Consider the following 20,289-nt stretch of genomic DNA (forward strand, 5'->3'; position numbering starts at 1 on the left):
TTCTCCCTCTTGAATATTAATACCCCATCTTCAGAAATACTCCTCTGAGTGTTTTGTAGATGCATCCATTTGGCATGGGCTCTACAACTCTACATTTTGATTAGCTGTGGATTTTTTGTAGTGATCTCTGTTGAAAGAGAAGTTTCCTTGATGAGGGGAGAAGTTTGCAATTATTTGTTGGTACAAGGAAAGATGCTTAGATTTTTATTAGGGATTATGCTGGTTTAGTAAAGTGGTGATCGTTAGTTCTCCTCTAAGATTCCTGGCTTCACCAGCACTGAGTTATGTTCTAGTATCAGTCATGGTTTCTTTTTGTTAAGTGTCTTAAGTCTACCTAGAGAGCTGTTTGTTACCACCAAGGTGAGCCTGCCACTACTGAACCCTAAGAGTTGTCCTGCCAAGATGATTGTTGATGTGGTTCACAGCATCATAACTGAGTAGGATGGTCATTAGATTCCTCCTTTGGAAGCTTGCATTAAGATTCTGGTTTCATACAAGCTATTTCTCAGGGAGAAGTCTGCTTTATTTTGAGGCAGGATCTCTCTCTGTATTGCCAGATATCCTAGATTCTCTATGTAGACTAGACTGGCCTTGAACACAGAGTTCCTTTTTTTTCTGTGTTAGTGCTTAGTTTGAAGGCTTACAAGACCTTTCCCAACTACACATACTGTTTTCTAATTAATCTCTTTCTTCCTTTATTATTTCTTCTTCTTCTTCTTCTTCTTCTTCTTCTTCTTCTTCTTCTTCTTCTTCTTCTTCTTCTTCTTCTTCTTCTTCTTCTTCTTCTTCTTCTTCTTCTTCTCTTCCTCCTCCTCCTCCTCCTCCTCCTCTTCCCCCTCCTCTTCCTCCTCCTCCTCCTCTTCCTCCTCCTCCTCTTCCTCCTCCTCCTCCTTCTCCTCCTCCTCCTTCTCCTCCTTCTCCTTTTTCTTCTGGTTCATTGGTTTGTTTGTTTGTAGAGACAGGGTTTCATTGTGTAACTTTGGCTGATCTAGAACTCACTCTGTAGGCCAGGCTGGCCTTGAACTCACAGACACCTGCCTGCCTTTGCCTCCTGAGTGCTTGGATTAAAGGCATGCACCACCACTGCCAGGTCATGAGGTCCTGACAGTTACCGAAGGTAAAGTCACAACTTACTTGGTAGAAATGTGTTGACAAATGGATCTTCTGTCTACTGACATTAAAGACTTCTGTTGTACCAAATAGGATACTCAAATTGAAATGGATGAGTTTCCAGGTGCATGTAACATATGAAGTATAAACAACATGAAATAAATAATATAAATAAGACTAAGAGGAAGAATGGGACTGAAGCAATTATAAAATGCCATCCTTAAAACAACCTCATGACTAGAATGACAGGATTCTATCAGAACTTTAAAGAACTAACAGCAAATCAACTTAACATTTAATACTTCTTGCCCGAAAAAAATCAAGACTTCCTGACTATTACCTGATACTAAGGCAGATAATGAACCTGACATGTGGAGCATGCCTTTAATCCTAGCAATTCCACAGGCAGGGAAGGCAGACCTCAGTGAGTTCAAGGCCATCTTGGCCCCCAAAACTATAAAACAAGCAAGCAAGCAAACAAATCAACAAACAAAAAACCCACCACATACTGGTACAACCAAAAAGAAATTACACTCTGATGTTAAAATTAAACAACTGGTCTGGTCACATTAGCACAGGTCTTTAAACACAGGTTCATACAGAGAAACGCTGTCTACAATGAAGGAATGAATAACCCGTCCCCCAAATTTTCTGTTAGATATTTCACAGACACAGACACGTCACATCATTGTGTGTTTCTGTGCCAATTTCAAACACTACCCACCCTCATCTCCTCCCTCCCCTGTCCTGGTCCACAATTCCAACAATTACCCTATGATTGTTCATCCCTATTCGTCTTGCCTGGACCCACTGAGATGAACTAGAGTCATTTGTGAGACTGGGTTTGGAGCTATGTGCTGGAGCCTGAGTGCTCAGCACAGGATAACAACTATAGGCAGTGATTCTTCTACAATCTATCCATAGCCAACATCTGAGAGATAAAGTGAGCCATTCCCTTTCCTAGACTGACTGTGGTTTTCTGTGAGGCCAGTGCAGCCAAGGACAGTTGCTGTTGGTTACTCATTACAGTAGTTGTATGGAGTCTAGAGAATGGCCTGTCTTACTTCCTCCTCTTTCCCTTACTTCCTAACCACCTCTTGTCTCTCAGTGTTCCCAGAGCTGGAGGTGGTATGGAGTAACAGACATTTTCAGGACTAGAACCATGTGCTTTACTTATCTTTTGCATCTTGCCAAGCGTCTGCATCCACCAGACATCTGTTTCCCTTCATATCAAATTTAGCTTGAGTCACGGAGCAGTAAAATGAGTTGGTAAAATGACAAGACCGCCATCTAGTGGTAAAAGCAGTACATCGCGGAATGAATTCTGCCCTAAGCTGTTAGCAAAACGAACACTTTTTTAGACACTTTTTTTCCCCCTCAAAATCCAAGTTCTTTGAATATCTGTACCAAAGTCAAAATTTCAGACTTTGGTTTTGGCTTCGCATATTTGTGTGTTGGGGATGGGACTCTGGCTTCTCAAGTTAGCCTGTTAATTGTTTTGTATGAAGTAGGCTTGTTTTAGGCTATTTTGCATGCGAAGGATTCAGAAACCAGGATGGGGAGTCAGATACCGGGTGCAGAGTCCTATCAAACCCAGTTCTGGTCTAGGCTGGCAGTCGTCATGGGGAGGCTGTGCAGATCGGGTCCAGGGCAGCCTGACAGCTCGAGCTGTGTGACAGGAAGCCTGAGACAGAGTGGGAGGGACCGGTCTTCGCCGAGCAGGAATACACACCCAGAAACATGGTGGAAGGTTGTTAGCCCTTAGGTGGGGGTTGAAAAAAAATAGTTCCGAGTGGGAGGAATTAGAGGAGTGACGTAAACGGAAGCTGGAAACTGGGTGTGGGAGGCTGGAGACCTGAGACAGAGAACCAAAGACAGAAGTATCATCAGCCCGTTCAAGTCCAGAGCTCCAGGCCCTGCACCGCGGGGAATCGCGAGGTACAGACCTGGAGTCGGAGGACATAGGACTTCGTGGGAAGGTAAAACTCCCAGCAGCCGCGGAAAGTCAGCAATCAGTAATCGGCAGCGAAGCGGCGGGAACTGGAGCCAGGCCAGGTCAGAGGAGCTGTGGGGCTGGAAAGGGCGGGAAGGGAACAGGGCGTGATCAGTTTGTCTTCTGCTCCTAAGGAAGCTGACTCGGAATTCTGCAGTAGATGTCTTCCCTTATAGATAACTTTTAGCTCACATAAATCGGACTAGTCCTGTTTTTTAAGTCGATCTTCTGAATGCCAAATATTCCCATTAGAATACTGTAGTAGAATATTTGAATTTATGTATTGATATTTGAAAACCACTTCTGTTTGCTCAGGTGAAAAGGAAAAGGCTCTAGAAATTTGCATTCATTCACTCTAACTCACCTGTTTCACCAGGGGACTTACAGTGACTTGGCGACCCCAGAGATCTCTTAGATACTAGTCATAGAAGGAGTGGCTGCAAATGTAATTGAATCTGAAAGCATATTTTTTGCAAGCTACATAGGTATGGTTGTAAACATTAACATTTATTAGTAAACTTTTATTTCTCGTTATTAATTTATTTATTTTACATCTCTATCGCAGACCCCCCCCCCACTTCCTCTCCCAGTCTATTCTCCATGCTTTTCCTCCTCCATTTCCTCCTCCCTGTCTCCTCAGAGAAGGGGAGGAGTCCAACAGCTCTCCTTCAGTCCTAGCATATCAAGTTGCAGTAGGATTTAGGCTTATCTACTACTGAGGCTAGACAAGAGTGTCCAGTTGGGAAAGGGATCCAAAGGCAAGCAATAGAGTCAGTCTCCACTCCAGTTGTTACAGGGCCCACAGGACAACTAAGCTGCACATCTGTTACAGTTCACAGTAAGAAAGGACATTATAAGCCAGCTGGTGTTGTCACAGCCTTTAATCCCTAATTTGGGAAAGAAACAGGCAGGTAGGTCTGGAAGATCCATGTCATCTTGGTATAGAGACATAGTTTAAGGATAGCCAGGGCTACACAGAGAAATCCTGTTTGTTGAGAAGGGAGAAGGAAAAGGAAAAAGAAAAGAAAACAGAAATGAAAAGGTATCGTATAGTGTCGTATAAAACATCTTTTAAATAATTACTCTAACTTCTCTATATTAGAAAATGTCAGTAATAGTCTTTTGTCTCCTCCTTTCAAGTAAAGGACTCTGTCCATGGACATACAACTAAATTCTTATTGTTTGGCTTTTTTGTTTGCTGTGTTTGAGACCTGAACCCATTGTGTTGTTGCATCTGGACTAAACTCACCATGTAGTCTAGGCTGGACTGGAAGGCACTAAGTTCCACCAACTCCTGAGTGCTAGGATTAACTGTGTGCACCAGGACAAATATTTTAACTGCCGTTTTGTATTTTGTGGTCAGTTCACAGCCACTCACCAGTGACTGTGGACATCTCCCAGAAGGACAGGCAATGTGGGAAGGCTTTGTACAGAGACAGTGTGCCTCACAATTACAGCACTCTGGTTTGTGAGGGTAAGAAGAGTTTGCTTCCAGCCTCCCTTGTCCACCTCAGGTTTCTTGGCAAGTTATTCTGCAAACATGAATCCCCTTGGGGGTCTAAGGTTCCATCATTTTTAGTCCAGGATAAATAAGAAACTCACTAGTGTATAATATTCTCATCCTGACCATACCATTCCATCTCTGCCCACCAGTTTTCACTGCGCTGTGATTGGAAGTGAGCTTCAAGTTACGCTAACTAAAAATGCTTTCTAAATATTTTCAATATTCTGAAACTTCATGAGAATCGGGAGCGTCACTATACAATCCTCTCTTCACCTACTGATCACAATATCATGTTACAAACCCAGGTGCTTTTTGAATAATCACTTTCTCATGTACAGGGCTCACTGATCACCCAGACCTTCGTACCTGTGGAGACCTGGAAGGTGGAGAGGGAGGAGACAGTAGCTAAGGATTCAGGTATGTTGGAGGATTGGTGAAAGGAGGGCAAGGGGTTCAAGTGAATGTGGAAGTGGTACATGAAATCAGTTTTGCCACAGTCTGTTTCACTAGAAATAATCCTGGAGACATCCACTGAGAAAAATCTCAGGGTTACCCTACTGTAGAGATGAGAAGGCTTTCTACAGAAGAACTGATACTCGGAGGCAATAAAATGTTACCTGACTGTGCATGTGAGTTTTGCTGTCCTCATTCCATGTACATCACTGACCAGGTCTACGCACCAGTATTAAATGGTTTTCATTTCAGTGATTTTAATGTATTATAAAATTAATACCTCTATATGAAATATTTAATGATATTTGCCTCTTTTGTTATTCTAACACCTTCTCAACTTTTTTGCGTCAATTTCACTGTTCCTGAAAATAATGCCAACAGACTTTTGATAAGAATCAGGAACTATATTTGCAGACAGTTAAACGCAGTCTATCCTGTCTTCCCTTGGATATCTCCTATTGTCTGTTGTCATGATAATTCCAAAGGTTTTTATTGCTGTAATTATAACATACTGTGAGATTACCTCTAGGCGTTTACTTCGTATTTTCCAGCTCTGTGCCGACCCTTGGTAGTTCATGATTACTTTCTGTAAAGTATGCAAGTAAGATTTTAATAGGACTTTCCTGTCAGCCCCGTCATTGTTGCCTTCTCATGTTTGAGAAGCACATGGTCAATGTGCCAGTTTTCACATATTTTATGTAATCTGTTATAGATGTTTGCATTCTGGGTTTTGTGGCCTGCACCCGTGTTGGTCAAGGACTTTATGAACTATTATATCATTTGCTAGTATTCTTCTTTTGCATTTTAATACTTTTGTTTTAAGTTTTCTGTGGTATAATTATGATCATCTGTCTTTACTGCAGTTCATATTCATGTCATTTAAAAAAATTCCTCTGAGAATAGGACCCCCGTTGAAGGAATCAGAGAAAGAACTGGAAGAGCTTGAAGGGGCTTGAGACCCCATATGAACAACAATGCCAACCAACCAGAGCTTCCAGGGACTAAGCCACTACCTAAAGACTATACATGGACTGACCCTGGACTCTGACCTCATAGGTAGCAATGAATATCCTAGTAAGAGCACCAGTGGAAGGGGAAGCCCTGGGTCCTGCTAAGACTGAACCCCCAGTGAACGTGATTGTTGGGGGGAGGGCAGCAATGGGGGGAGGATGGGGAGGGGAATACCCATAAAGAAGGGGAGGAGGAGGGATTAGGGGGATGTTTGCCCGGAAACTGGGAAAGGGAATAACATTCGAAATGTAAATAAGAAATACTCAAGTTAATAAAAAAAATAAAATAAAATAAAGCATTGTGACATAGTAAAAAAAATTCCTTTCTCAGTGTTTTGCATCTGTTAATATGAAATGAATTTTTGATAGAACACATATTTTTAATCTCAGCTTTCATTTTGTGGGGGTTTTTTAGTTATTATCTTTTTTCTTTATTTTTCTGAAATGCTGTTTATATCTTTGGCTTAGAGATTATTACCCATTTGTTATTGTTTAGGAGTGGACACTGACTATGCAAAGTTGGAACTTGTGTATAGAAAATTGGCATCATCTTATGACCTAAAATGCAGAGCTTTTTAATATGTATATATTGAACATTTCATCTGCTCTTGAGCATGGTCTGTTCAATTAATTTGCCTATTCATTTTATTACTGTTTGCTTCCTTTTTAATTTTGATAGGTTTTATGTTTCTATCCATTGTACTGTAGAAATCTAATACATTTATCTACTGGGTAGTCTGTCTCTTAAAGGTTTATAATTATCACTGTTTCCCTGGATGCTTTAATTGTACACAGTACTATTTGTCAGTTCCTGCTCTTATATCAAGTGTTGCCCCTTTGTGTTACTCTGCAGAATTCACTGTTTCCAGTCATACATAAAGGTCTGTGATTCCTTGTATAGGAAGAAACACTTGGACCCATGTTCATGTTTTTAGGGGATAGTTTCTCCAATACCACTGTTTGAAGAGGCTGTCTCATCTGTTTGTGATATTTTGGTGACATTTACCTGGTCATTGCTATAGGACAGGTCCTGGATCTGCTGCACTTTTGCATTGATCATTAGGACTCACACTAGGATTGCTCAAGCATTGTAAATTTTCCATTTAGATATTTATGTTTTATGTATATGACTATTTTGCTTGTATCATATCCATTCTAGACCTGGAGTTATGGGGAGTTGGGAATCACATGTGGATTCTAGTTTCAGAACTTGGATTTTAGCAATAACAGTAGACAGTAGAACTACTGAGTCATCTCTCTATCCCCATATTAACTGTTTTTATGTGAGTAGGAATAATAGAAAGTGCGCTAAAGCCTTCTAGTCTTTTTTATGTGGTATTTACACATTTTTCAGTTTACACATAGTATTTTAAATAAATTTTCCTTTAATTGTTGTATGTTTGTGTGAATTCTTAAACATAAAAATACAGCCTACTCACTCTGTACGTTTTTAGGATGAGCACTTGGTATGGATAATCATACAGTTTTCTGCCTCTAGGAAAGGCTATTTCCCCAACTAATTCTCTACTGAATTGCTTAGTGTTTGACTAGGGTTGAGGTCAAGTGAGCTTTCTCCCTTCCATGGTAGCATGTTTCTTGGTGTTGTCCTTGTTCAGCTCCTGTTTAGACAATCATGTTTGTAGGATTCAGGCATGTAGCGTTTCCGACATTTCTAGGGGACATAATATCAGAGCAATTATCCTGTTCCTCTGGCTCTTAATATCTTCCTCCCCTCCCACCCCACGTCTTGCCCCAAGCCCTCTTCCTCAGTAAACCCTAAGCTTCAGATGCAGGACCTGTGTTGCTTGTGTGTCAGTTGAGACTGAGCATCACAGCTGTGCATTTTGACTGATTATAGTTCTCTGTATTATATATCCATGTGTTCCAAAAGGAACTTTCTCCGATGAGGGGTCAGGAGTACATTTATATATGGGAATTAGGATAATTATGTAGGATGCTATTTGGGATTATGGTGGTTTAGTAAACCACTGGTTGTAGGTTCTCCTCCAAGATCCATGACTTCATAAACCCAAGGGATAGTGTCTAGGTGTCCAGTACCAGGTGTGATTTCCCTCTTGTTGAGGTCTTAAGGCCAATTAGAAGCTGTTGGTTAAAGCCAAGGTATGCACGCCACTCTTGCAGCCTTAGGTTATGGTGCAGTGTTGATCATTGTTGTGATTCATTGGTGTCATGACTGGGTAGGACTGTTTCTTGGCTCTCTCCTTTGTAAATTTGCATGTTGCCTACTGATAGCATGAGAGTTAGTCCCCAGGGAGGAGGCTTTATGTTCAAATCTATCTTGAGTCTCATGGTCTTGCATCTAGAGTACAGAGCATCTTCAACAAAAGGTACTCACCTTTTGAAACAAGGGAAACAAGGGCAACATCAATAGAATATAAAGTTTTGGAAGTCTCTTGAATGGCTGAGATCAACAATTTGAAAGCATTCTTCTCATGCCTGGTATTGGTCATTTTGTTAAAAAGTCTATAGCTCTTGTGTGGAACATTATCAGCCCAGATAGGAAGTTTTCATTTATACTCTAAATGGATATGATATGTCTTGTAGGCACAGACTGATATATCTTGTAAGCATTTTTCATAATTGGATAATAATATGACACCTTATTACTTTTTCAGACAACCTTATTTTACCATCCCTTTTGTGGGTATTATATATGGTATTATATGTGGTATTATGTCTACCCCTTCTCTATAATTAAATCTCTGCCCCTATTTTTCCATTTCCTGATTCAAATCATTTGTTTCCTATTATCGCCGGTCTATTACTCCCCCACGTCCCACCCTGGTCTGATTTTACTTTTCTGGTTACTGCAGTTACTCCAGGTTATGAACTCATATGTGAAGGTTTGGAGCTAGGAACTTCCTATGTGAGAGAGCATGCAATGGCTGTCTTTCTGCTTTTGGGTTACCTCACTCAGTGTGATCCTTTCTTGGTCCACCCATTTTCTTCCACAGCTCATTCATGCTTTGAGTTTTCCTAACAGCTTAATAGTATTCCATAGTGCCTGTGTACCACATTTTCACTATCCACTTGCCGCCCACAGGTCATTTAGGTTGTTTTGATTCGTAGCTATTGTGAGTTACACGGGTGTAGCCTGTATCTGTGGAGTGGGACGTTGGGTCTTCTGAGCATATGCTGTGTCATGTGCTAGAGTTATTTAACTTGAGGGTTTGTTTATTTAGTTAGGGATTCTCCGTGTTGATATCTACAGTGGCTACATTTTTTCTTCATGGGATTTTATTCTGGTGCTTCTCTTGTTTATGTTGCTGCTGGTTGGGTTCTTCCTAGTGTTCTTCCTTCTCTGTGAGAATTAGAGGTTAGCTGTCTTACCCATGGTTGATTACTTCCCAGTTCTCCTGCACTGTATTCTTATGTTCTCGTAGATAATATATTTTTCCCGTATAAAATTTGCCTCTAATTTATTATGTGCTGGGCTGCTATAGGGACGTGAATTGTGTTGATTTGCGACTATCTTGAAATGCACTTATCTCTCCTTCAGTTTAAGGAGACTATTTTCCTGGATGCAACAATATGGTTGACAGTGATTTTTTTTCCTCCAGCCTTTAAATGTTGTTCTATGTTCTCCTGGCTTTGGGATCATTGACTGAATACCTGGTAGTATTCTAGTGCTTGGATCATTTAATGCGGTTGACATTGTTCTTTAATAGATTTCAGTATTGATTTTTGCCTTTCTTTTCTTTCTTTTCTGACCCCTTATGTGAAAAGGCTGCAGGCTAGCTATTCATTGTTCCTGAAAGGGAAATTCAAAGAAGAGAAACAGAAAGAAATGGCTAATTCTCCAATAAACATGTCCCAGGTCAGTGGTTATGTCCATTTTTTTTTCTAGAAATGTTATATTTTCAGGCATTGCAAACCTTTAAATTTTCTGCTTCTGATCATTTGTTTTAAGTTTATTATAAAACACTTTAGAATCAAACGCTGAAAATAACCAGACCCAAAGTCTACACAGTTGAATGAAATTGTATATGGGTACATTAGTCATTGGTAACAAAAACTCTACAGATTCTCATTTGACTTGATACTTTCAAAATCCAAAAAAATTAGATGAATTTACACACCGCCAAAATTCAAAAGTCCTATGACAGAAGTAGAACTAAAATAGCAGTTACCTTAATATTTTTCATAACTGGATTTCATTACCTACACTCAATTCTAACTCAACCCCTCATATTTAACTTCTCATGTTTTTGTTTTTGTTTTTTTTTGGTCCAGGTCATACTGTGCTCAAATGTTGATTTTCTCCATATAGATATATTATTGGCTACATTCTGCATATGAGGGAAAATGTAGTTTCTTCTTTCTGACATTGTATGACTTCACTTAATATTACACATTTTAAGAGTAGCCATTTTTTTCTGCAATTATCACATTTTCCTCATTCGCTGAATAGTATTCCATTTTGCTACTAACATTTATTTATTCTCTTTTGGTTCCAATTGCTGCCTCCCCCCTACTGTTTCACCCATCATATACTTCCTCTCCTTTTTTTTTTTTTATTAACTTGAGTATTTCTTATATACATTTCGAGTGTTATTCCCTTTCCCGGTTTCCGGGCAAACATCCCCCTCCCCCCTCCCCTTCCTTATGGGTGTTCCCCTCCCAACCCTCCCCCCATTGCCGCCCTCCCCCCATAGACTAGTTCACTGTGGGTTCAGTCTTAGCAGGACCCAGGGCTTCCCCTTCCACTGGTGCTCTTACTAGGATATTCATTGCTACCTATGGGGTCAGAGTCCAGGGTCAGTCCATGTATAGTCTTTAGGTAGTGGCTTAGTCCCTGGAAGCTCTGGTTGCTTGGCATTGTTGTACTTTTGGGGTCTCGAGCCCCTTCAAGCTCTTCCAGTTCTTTCTCTGATTCCTTCAATAGGGGACCTATTCTCAGTTCAGTGGTTTGCTGCTGGCATTCGCCTCTATATTTGCTGTATTCTGGCTGTGTCTCTCAGGAGCGATCTACATCCGGCTCCTGTCGGTCTGCACTTCTTTGCTTCATCCATCTTGTCTAATTGGGTGGCTGTATATGTATGGGCCACATGTGGGGCAGGCTCTGAATGGGTGTTCCTTCAGTCTCTGTTTTAATCTTTGCCTCTCCCTTCCCTGCCAAGGGTATTCTTTTTCCTCATTTAAAGAAGGAGTGAAGCATTCACATTTTGATCATCCGTCTTGAGTTTCGTTTGTTCTAGGGATCTAGGGTAATTCAAGCATTTGGGCTAATAGCCACTTATCAATGAGTGCATACCATGTATGTCTTTCTGTGATTGGGTTAGCTCACTCAGGATGATATTTTCCAGTTCCAACCATTTGCCTACGAATTTCATAAACTCGTTGTTTTTGATAGCTGAGTAATATTCCATTGTGTAGATGTACCACATTTTCTGTATCCATTCCTCTGTTGAAGGGCATCTGGGTTCTTTCCAGCTTCTGGCTATTATAAATAAGGCTGCGATGAACATAGTGGAGCACGTGTCTCTTTTATATGTTGAGGCATCTTTTGGGTATATGCCCAAGAGAGGTATAGCTGGATCATCAGGCAGTTCAATGTCCAATTTTCTGAGGAACCTCCAGACTGATTTCCAGAATGGTTTTACCAGTCTGCAATCCCACCAACAATGGAGGAGTGTTCCTCTTTCTCCACATCCTCGCCAGCATCTGCTGTCACCTGAGTTTTTGATCTTAGCCAATCGCACTGGTGTGAGGTGAAATCTCAGGGTTGTTTTGATTTGCATTTCCCTTATGACTAAAGATGTTGAACATTTCTTTAGGTGTTTCTCAGCCATTCGGCATTCCTCAGCTGTGAATTCTTTGTTTAGCTCTGAACCCCATTTTTTAATAGGGTTATTTGTTTCCCTGCGGTCTAACTTCTTGAGTTCTTTGTATATTTTGGATATAAGGCCTCTATCTGTTGTAGGATTGGTAAAGATCTTTTCCCAATCTGTTGGTTGCCGTTTTGTCCTAACCACAGTGTCCTTTGCCTTACAGAAGCTTTGCAGTTTTATGAGATCCCATTTGTCGATTCTTGATCTTAGAGCATAAGCCATTGGTGTTTTGTTCAGGAAATTTTTTCCAGTGCCCATGTGTTCCAGATGCTTCCCTAGTTTTTCTTCTATTAGTTTGAGTGTGTCTGGTTTGATGTGGAGGTCCTTGATCCACTTGGACTTAAGCTTTGTACAGGGTGATAAGGATGGATCGATCTGCATTCTTCTACATGTTGCCCTCCAGTTGAACCAGCACCATTTGCTGAAAATACTATCTTTTTTCCATTGGATGGTTTTGGCTCCTTTGTCAAAAATCAAATGACCATAGGTGTGTGGGTTCATTTCTGGGTCTTCAATTCTATTCCATTGGTCTATCTGTCTGTCTCTGTACCAATACCATGCAGTTTTTATCACTATTGCTCTGTAATACTGCTTGAGTTCAGGGATAGTGATTCCCCCTGAAGTCCTTTTATTGTTGAGGATAGCTTTAGCTATCCTGGGTTTTTTGTTATTCCAGATGAATTTGCAAATTGTTCTGTCTAACTCTTTGAAGAATTGGATTGGTATTTTGATGGGGATTGCATTGAATCTGTAGATTGCTTTTGGTAAAATGGCCATTTTTACCATATTAATCCTGCCAATCCATGAGCATGGGAGATCTTTCCATCTTCTGAGGTCTTCTTCAATTTCTTTCCTCAGTGTCTTGAAGTTCTTATTGTACAGATCTTTTACTTGCTTGGTTAAAGTCACACCGAGGTACTTTATATTATTTGGGTCTATTATGAAGGGTGTCGTTTCCCTAATTTCTTTCTCGGCTTGTTTCTCTTTTGTATAGAGGAAGGCAACTGATTTATTTGAGTTGATTTTATACCCAGCCACTTTGCTGAAGTTGTTTATCAGCTTTAGTAGTTCTCTGGTGGAACTTTTGGGATCACTTAAATATACTATCATGTCATCTGCAAATAGTGATATTTTGACCTCTTCTTTTCCGATCTGTATCCCTTTGATCTCCTTTTGTTGTCTGATTGCTCTGGCTAGAACTTCAAGAACTATATTGAATAAGTAGGGAGAGAGTGGGCAGCCTTGTCTAGTCCCTGATTTTAGTGGGATTGCTTCAAGTTTCTCTCCATTTAGTTTAATGTTAGCAACTGGTTTGCTGTATATGGCTTTTACTATGTTTAGGTATGGGCCTTGAATTCCTATTCTTTCCAGGACTTTTATCATGAAGGGGTGTTGAATTTTGTCAAATGCTTTCTCAGCATCTAATGAAATGATCATGTGGTTCTGTTCTTTCAGTTTGTTTATATAATGGATCACGTTGATGGTTTTCCGTATATTAAACCATCCCTGCATGCCTGGGATGAAGCCTACTTGATCATGGTGGATGATTGTTTTGAAGTGCTCTTGAATTCGGTTTGCCAGAATTTTATTGAGTATTTTTCCGTCGATATTCATAAGGGAAATTGGTCTGAAGTTCTCTTTCTTTGTTGTGTCTTTGTGTGGTTTAGGTATAAGAGTAATTGTGGCTTCATAGAAGGAATTCGGTAGGGCTCCATCTGTTTCAATTTTGTGGAATAGTTTGGATAATATTGGTATGAGGTCTTCTATGAAGGTTTGATAGAATTCTGCACTAAACCCGTCTGGACCTGGGCTCTTTTTGGTTGGGAGACCTTTAATGACTGCTTCTATTTCCTTAGGAGTTATGGGGTTGTTTAACTGGTTTATCTGTTCCTGATTTAACTTCGATACCTGGTATCTGTCTAGGAAATTGTCCATTTCCTGAAGATTTTCAAATTTTGTTGAATATAGGTTTTTATAGTAAGATCTGATGATTTTTTGAATTTCCTCCGAATCTGTAGTTATGTCTCCCTTTTCATTTCTGATTTTGTTAATTTGGACACACTCTCTGTGTCCTCTCGTTAGTCTGGCTAAGGGCTTATCTATCTTGTTGATTTTCTCAAAGAACCAACTTTTGGTTCTGTTGATTCTTTCTATGGTCCTTTTTGTTTCTACTTGGTTGATTTCAGCTCTGAGTTTGATTATTTCCTGCCTTCTACTCCTCCTGGGTGTATTTGCTTCTTTTTGTTCTAGAGCTTTTAGGTGTGCTGTCAAGCTGCTGACATATGCTCTTTCCTGTTTCTTTCTGCAGGCACTCAGCGCTATGAGTTTTCCTCTTAGCACAGCTTTCATTGTGTCCCATAAGTTTGAGTATGTTGTATCTTCATTTTCATTAAATTCTAAAAAGTTTTTAATTTCTTTCTTTATTTCTTCCTTGACCAGGTTATCATTGAGTAGAGCATTGTTCAATTTCCACGTATATGTGGGCATTCTTCCCTTATTGTTATTGAAGACCAGTTTTAGGCCGTGGTGGTCCGATAGCACGCATGGGATTATTTCTATCTTTCTGTACCTGTTGAGGCCCGTTTTTTGACCAATTATATGGTCAATTTTGGAGAAAGTACCATGAGGAGCTGAGAAGAAGGTATATCCTTTTGCTTTAGGATAGAATGTTCTATAAATATCCGTTAAGTCCATTTGGCTCATGACTTCTCTTAGTCTGTCGACATCACTGTTTAATTTCTGTTTCCATGATCTGTCCATTGATGAGAGTGGGGTGTTGAAATCTCCCACTATTATTGTGTGAGGTGCAATGTGTGTTTTGAGCTTTAGTAAGGTTTCTTTTACGTATGTAGGTGCCCTTGTATTTGGGGCATAGATATTTAGGATTGAGAGTTCATCTTGGTGGATTTTTCCTTTGATGAATATGAAGTGTCCTTCCTTATCTTTTTTGATGACTTTTAGTTGGAAATTGATTTTATTTGATATTAGAATGGCTACTCCAGCTTGCTTCTTCTGACCATTTGCTTGGAAAGTTGTTTTCCAGCCTTTCACTCTGAGGTAGTGTCTGTCTTTGTCTCTGAGGTGTGTTTCCTGTAGGCAGCAGAATGCAGGGTCCTCGTTGCGTATCCAGTTTGTTAATCTATGTCTTTTTATTGGGGAGTTGAGGCCATTGATATTGAGAGATATTAAGGAATAGTGATTATTGTTTCCCATTATATTCATATTTGGATGTGAGGTTATGTTTGTGTGCTTTCATTCTCTTTGTTTTGTTGCCAAGACGATTAGTTTCTTGCTTCTTCTAGGGTATAGCTTGCCTCCTTATGTTGGGCTTTACCATTTATTATCCTTTGTAGTGCTGGATTTGTAGAAAGATATTGTGTAAATTTGGTTTTGTCATGGAATATCTTGGTTTCTCCATCAATGTTAATTGAGAGTTTTGCTGGATACAGTAATCTGGGCTGGCATTTGTGTTCTCTTAGGGTCTGTATAACATCAGTCCAGGATCTTCTGGCCTTCATAGTTTCTGGCGAGAAGTCTGGTGTGATTCTGATAGGTCTCCCTTTATATGTTACTTGACCTTTTTCCCTTACTGCTTTTAATATTCTTTCTTTATTTTGTGCGTTTGGTGTTTTGACAATTATGTGACGGGAGGTGTTTCTTTTCTGGTCCAATCTATTTGGAGTTCTGTAGGCTTCCTGTATGTCTATGGGTATCTCTTTTTTTAGGTTAGGGAAGTTTTCTTCTATGATTTTGTTGAAGATATTTACTGGTCCTTTGAGCTGGGAGTCTTCACTCTCTTCTATACCTATTATCCTTAGGTTTGATCTTCTCATTGAGTCCTGGATTTCCTGTATGTTTTGGACCAGTAGCTTTTTCCGCTTTACATTATCTTTGACAGTTGAGTCAATGATTTCTATGGAATCTTCTGCTCCTGAGATTCTCTCTTCCATCTCTTGTATTCTGTTGGTGAAGCTTGTATCTACAGCTCCTTTTCTCTTCTTTTGGTTTTCTATATCCAGGGTTGTTTCCATGTGTTCTTTCTTGATTGCTTCTATTTCCATTTTTAATTCCTTCAACTGTTTGATTGTGTTTTCCTGGAATTCTTTCAGGGATTTTTGCGATTCCTCTCTGTAGGCTTTTACTTGTTTATTAATGTTTTCCTGTGCTTCCCTAAGTGTGTTCAGGTCTTTCCTGAAGTCCTCCAGCATCATGATCAAATATGATTTTGAAACTAGATCTTGCTTTTCTGGTGTGTTTGGATATTCCATGTTTGTTTTGGTGGGAGAATTGGGCTCCGATGATGGCATGTAGTCTTGGTTTCTGTTGCTTGGGTTCCTGTGCTTGCCTCTCGCCATCAGATTATCTCTAGTGTTACTTTGTTCTGCTATTTCTGACAGTGGCTAGACTGTCCTATAAGCCTGTGTGTCAGGAGTGCTGTAGACCTGTTTTCCTCTCTTTCAGTCAGTTATGGGGACAGAGTGTTCTGCTTTCAGGCGTGTAGTTTTTCCTCTCTACAGGTCTTCAGCTGTTCCTGTGGGCCTGTGTCTTGAGTTCACCAGGCAGCTTTCTTGCAGCAGAAAATTTGGTCTTACCTGTGGTCCCGAGGCTCAGGTTTGCTCGTGGGGTGCTGTCCAGGGGCTCTCTGCAGCGGCAGCAACCAGGAAGACCTGTGCCGCCCCTTCCGGGAGCTTCAGTGCACCAGGGTTCCAGATGGTCTTTGGCTTTTTCCTCTGGCGTCCGAGATGTGTGTGCAGGGAGCAGTCTCTTCTGGTTTCCCAGGCCTGTCTGCCTCTCTGAAGGTTTAGCTCTCCCTCCCACGGGATTTGGGTGCAGAGAACTGTTTATCCGGTCTGTTTCCTTCAGGGTCCGGCGGTGTCTGTGGCAGGGGTCCTGCCGCTCCTGGGCCCTCCCCCACGGGAGCCCAGAGGCCTTATACAGTTTCCTCTTGGGCCAGGGATGTGGGCAGGGCTATACTTCCTCTCCTATCCCCCTCCTCTTCTCTTCTGATAGGGTGGAAGGCCCCCTAAGTTTCCCCCACCTTAATACATCAAGTCTCTGCAGGGTTAGGTGCATCCTTTCCCATTGAGGCCAGAGAAGTGGCCCAGTTAGGGGAACAGGATCCATAGGCAGGCAACAGATTCACAGACAGCACCTGTGCCAATTGTTGGGGACCTGCATCAGAATGGTAGTGGGGTGGGCAGCGTCAGTGGATAGGTCCAGTGTATGCTGTATGGTTGATGCTCATTTTCTGATAGCCGCCAAGGGTCCAGGTTAGTTGACTCTGTTTGTCTTCCTATGTAGTTCTTACCCCTCCAGGTCCCTCAGTACTTTCCCCCAACTCTTCTGTAAGACCCTCGAGCTCCATCCAATGTTTAGCTGTGACTCAGAGGGCAGCCATGTCTCCTGTCTGCAGCATTACAGAGTATTATTAATAGTGTCGGGGATTGGTGCTTACTCATGGGATGGGTCTCAAGTTGGGCCAGTTATTGGTTGGCCATTCCCTCAGTCTCTGCTCCATCTTTGTCCCTGCTTTAAGTGCTTCTTGGCCATTTGAGATTCCTCTGTTGAGAATTGTCTATTTATATCTGTACCCCATTTTTAAATTGTGCTATTTGGGTTGTTTGTATTTGAGATATATATCTATATATCTATATCTATATCTATATCTATATCTATATCTATATCTATATATATTGGATACTAGCCCTCTGTTGGGTGTAAGGTTGGTGAAGATCCTTTCCCAATCTGTAGGCTGAATTTTTATCCTGTTGACAGTGATCTTTGCCTTCTCAGCTTCATGAAGCTTTTCACTTAGTGAGGTCCCTTTATTAATTTGTCGATCATAGTTCCTGAACCATTGGAGTTCTGTTGAGGAAATTATCTCCTGTAACAGTGAATTCAAGGCTGTTTCCCACTTTCTCTTTTATTAGAGTATCCAGTTTTCTGTGGAGGTCTTGGATCCACTTGGACTTGAGTTTTTTGCAAGGTGATACACATGGATCTATTTGCATTCTTCTACTTACAGACATCCTGTTAGAGCAGTGTCTTATTGCAGCTACAAGATGCTTTCTTCTTTCCATTGTGTGGTCAAAGATCAAGTGTCCATAGTCACGGTGTGGGTTTATTTATAGGCCTTTGATTTGATTCCTTTGAGCAGCCTGTCTGTTTCTATATTAATACCATGTAGTTTTTATTGTTATTGCTCTGTAGTCCAGCTTGAATCAGGGATGGTGATTCCTACAGAAGTTCTTTATTGCACTGGGTTGTTTTGCTATCCTGGGTGTTTTGGTTTTTCATATAAATTTGTGAAATATTTTCTCAAGGTCTGTAAAAATCATGTTGTTATTTTGATGGGAATTGCAGTGAATATGTAGTTGGCCGTTTTTACTACATTAATCCTACCAATCCATGACCAAGGGAGATCATTCCATCTTCTGATATTCTCTTGAATTCCTTTCTTTGGAGATTTGAAGTTCTTGTCATACACTTCCTTGGTTAGAGTTACACCAAATGACTTTATATTATTTCTGATTGTTGTGAAGGTTGTTGTTTCCCTAGTTTCTTTCTCAGCTCATTTATTGTTTGTATAAAGAAGGGCTATTGATTTCTTTGAGTTAATTGTATCCATCCAGCCACTTTCTTCAAGGTGTTTATCAGCTGTAGGAGTTTCTCCATATCGTTTTTTGGCTCACTTATGTGTGACCTGTCTTATCATGTGTGACTAGGGATACTTTGACTTCTTCCTTTCCAATTTGTATCCAATTTGATCACCTTGAATTGTCTTATTGCTTTAGTTACAACTTCAAGTACTATCAATATTGAAGAGATATGGAGAGAGTCGAAAGCCTTGCCTTGCACCTGATTTTAATGGGAATCATTTAATTTGAATGTGGCTATGGGCTTGCTGTATATTGTCTTTATTGTATTCATGCATGTACCTTATATCCCTGATCTCTCCAATAATTCTAACATGAAGAGGTGTTGGATTTTTTAAAAGGCCTTTTCTGCATCTAATGACATGACCATATGGGTTTTTTCTTTCAATTTAATCATATAGTCAGTTATATTGATGGATTTTGGTATATTAAAGTACCCCTGAAGCCCTGGGATAAAGTCTACTTGATCATGGTGGTGCTGTCTTTGATGTGTTCTTGGATTTGGTTTGCAAGAATTTATGTAGGGAATGTGACAGATACCCATGACTCATATCTTAGAAGACATCAAAATGTTCAGACTGGAGACTTTACAGAAGTAAGGAATGTGACAGATCTTTTTTTGAGAGGTCCACTCTTAGAAAAGTCATACTGGAGAGATAATTTACAAATGTAGAGAATGTGACAAATCCTTTATCCAGCGAGAATATCTTAGCAGTCACTAGCACAGAGTTCATATTGTAAACAGACCTTGCATATGTAAGGAATGTGCCAGATCTTCTGCTACATGCTCAACTCTTAGAACACATCAGAAAAAAATTCATACTGGAAGGAAACCTTACAAGGGTATGGAAAATGAGAAATCCTTTACACAGGACTCACCTCTTAGAACACATCAGAGAGTTCATACTGGATGTATGGAATGTGACAAATCTTTGACTAGGGGTGCTCTCACCTTAGAGCACATCAGAAACTTCATACTGGAGAGAAACATATCGTTCTAAATATTGTAACATAGCATTTATCCAGTTTTCTCTCTGCTTACAAATCCCAATGATATTCATAATAGAAACATAAGAATAAGACATATGGTCTACATAGCAAGTTCTAGATACCCTAAAGTGCATATACCATATCTTAAAAAATAACAATGACAAAAATGAATATCATTAAATAAATTTCAAAGACTTTTAATTGTGTTGCAAATCACAACGTTCATACTTCTGAGAATCCATATAAAGGTATGTCATGTATAATCTCCAAGTCTTGTTCACCACTGAAAAGTATACCCACCAAGGGCATTGAATTTGACAAAGCCTTTACCCAGTGCTGAAGTTGCTGACATAAAAGTAAATTCACCATGAGAGAAAACACACAACAGTACTGTAATAAAGTATCATTTCTTATTTGTCTTCAAAATTATCACAGTAGGGTCAAACCTAACAAATAGAAAGAAGATAACAAAATAGATAAGATGTGCATGTGACATGACATAATGGGCATGCTCACATAGAGCTTAAAGTCCCCAAGTGTTAGGGGCTTCCTGGCATAACCTTTAGTACCCGTCCTCTGGAGGTAGAAGCAGGTGGATCTCTGAGTTCAAGAACAGCATGTTCTACATTGCAAATTATAAGACATGCCGGGCTACACAGAAAACCCAATCTAAGAAAAACCAAAGAAGTTAAAAAATTAAAGAAGAAATCTCTGAGTGTGT

At 40.2% G+C, this 20,289-nt stretch overlaps 1 protein-coding gene across 11 annotated transcripts in view; it reads left to right on the plus strand.

Annotated features, from left to right (window-relative positions):
- Nucleotides 1-2,949: 2,949 nt before the first annotated feature.
- The window catches only part of Zfp948 (zinc finger protein 948), a 99,464-nt gene continuing 82,124 nt past the window's right edge, over nucleotides 2,950-20,289 (plus strand). For 3 of the 11 annotated variants that reach the window (XM_087605627.1, XM_087605603.1, XM_087605600.1), the window contains exons 1-3: nucleotides 2,950-3,165; nucleotides 4,946-5,024; nucleotides 9,818-9,908. The gene's annotated coding sequence lies outside the window, so the exon portion shown is untranslated. Of the gene's footprint in view, nucleotides 3,166-4,945; nucleotides 5,025-5,923; nucleotides 7,468-9,817; nucleotides 9,909-20,289 lie in introns of those variants that run through there. The other 8 variants (XM_087605608.1, XM_087605620.1, XM_087605615.1 and 5 more) reach the window with 6 other exon arrangements.

This window comes from Rattus norvegicus, chromosome 1, assembly GCF_021556685.1.
Source record: "Rattus norvegicus strain SHRSP/BbbUtx chromosome 1, alternate assembly SHRSP_T2T, whole genome shotgun sequence".
Lineage (NCBI taxonomy): Eukaryota > Metazoa > Chordata > Mammalia > Rodentia > Muridae > Rattus > Rattus norvegicus.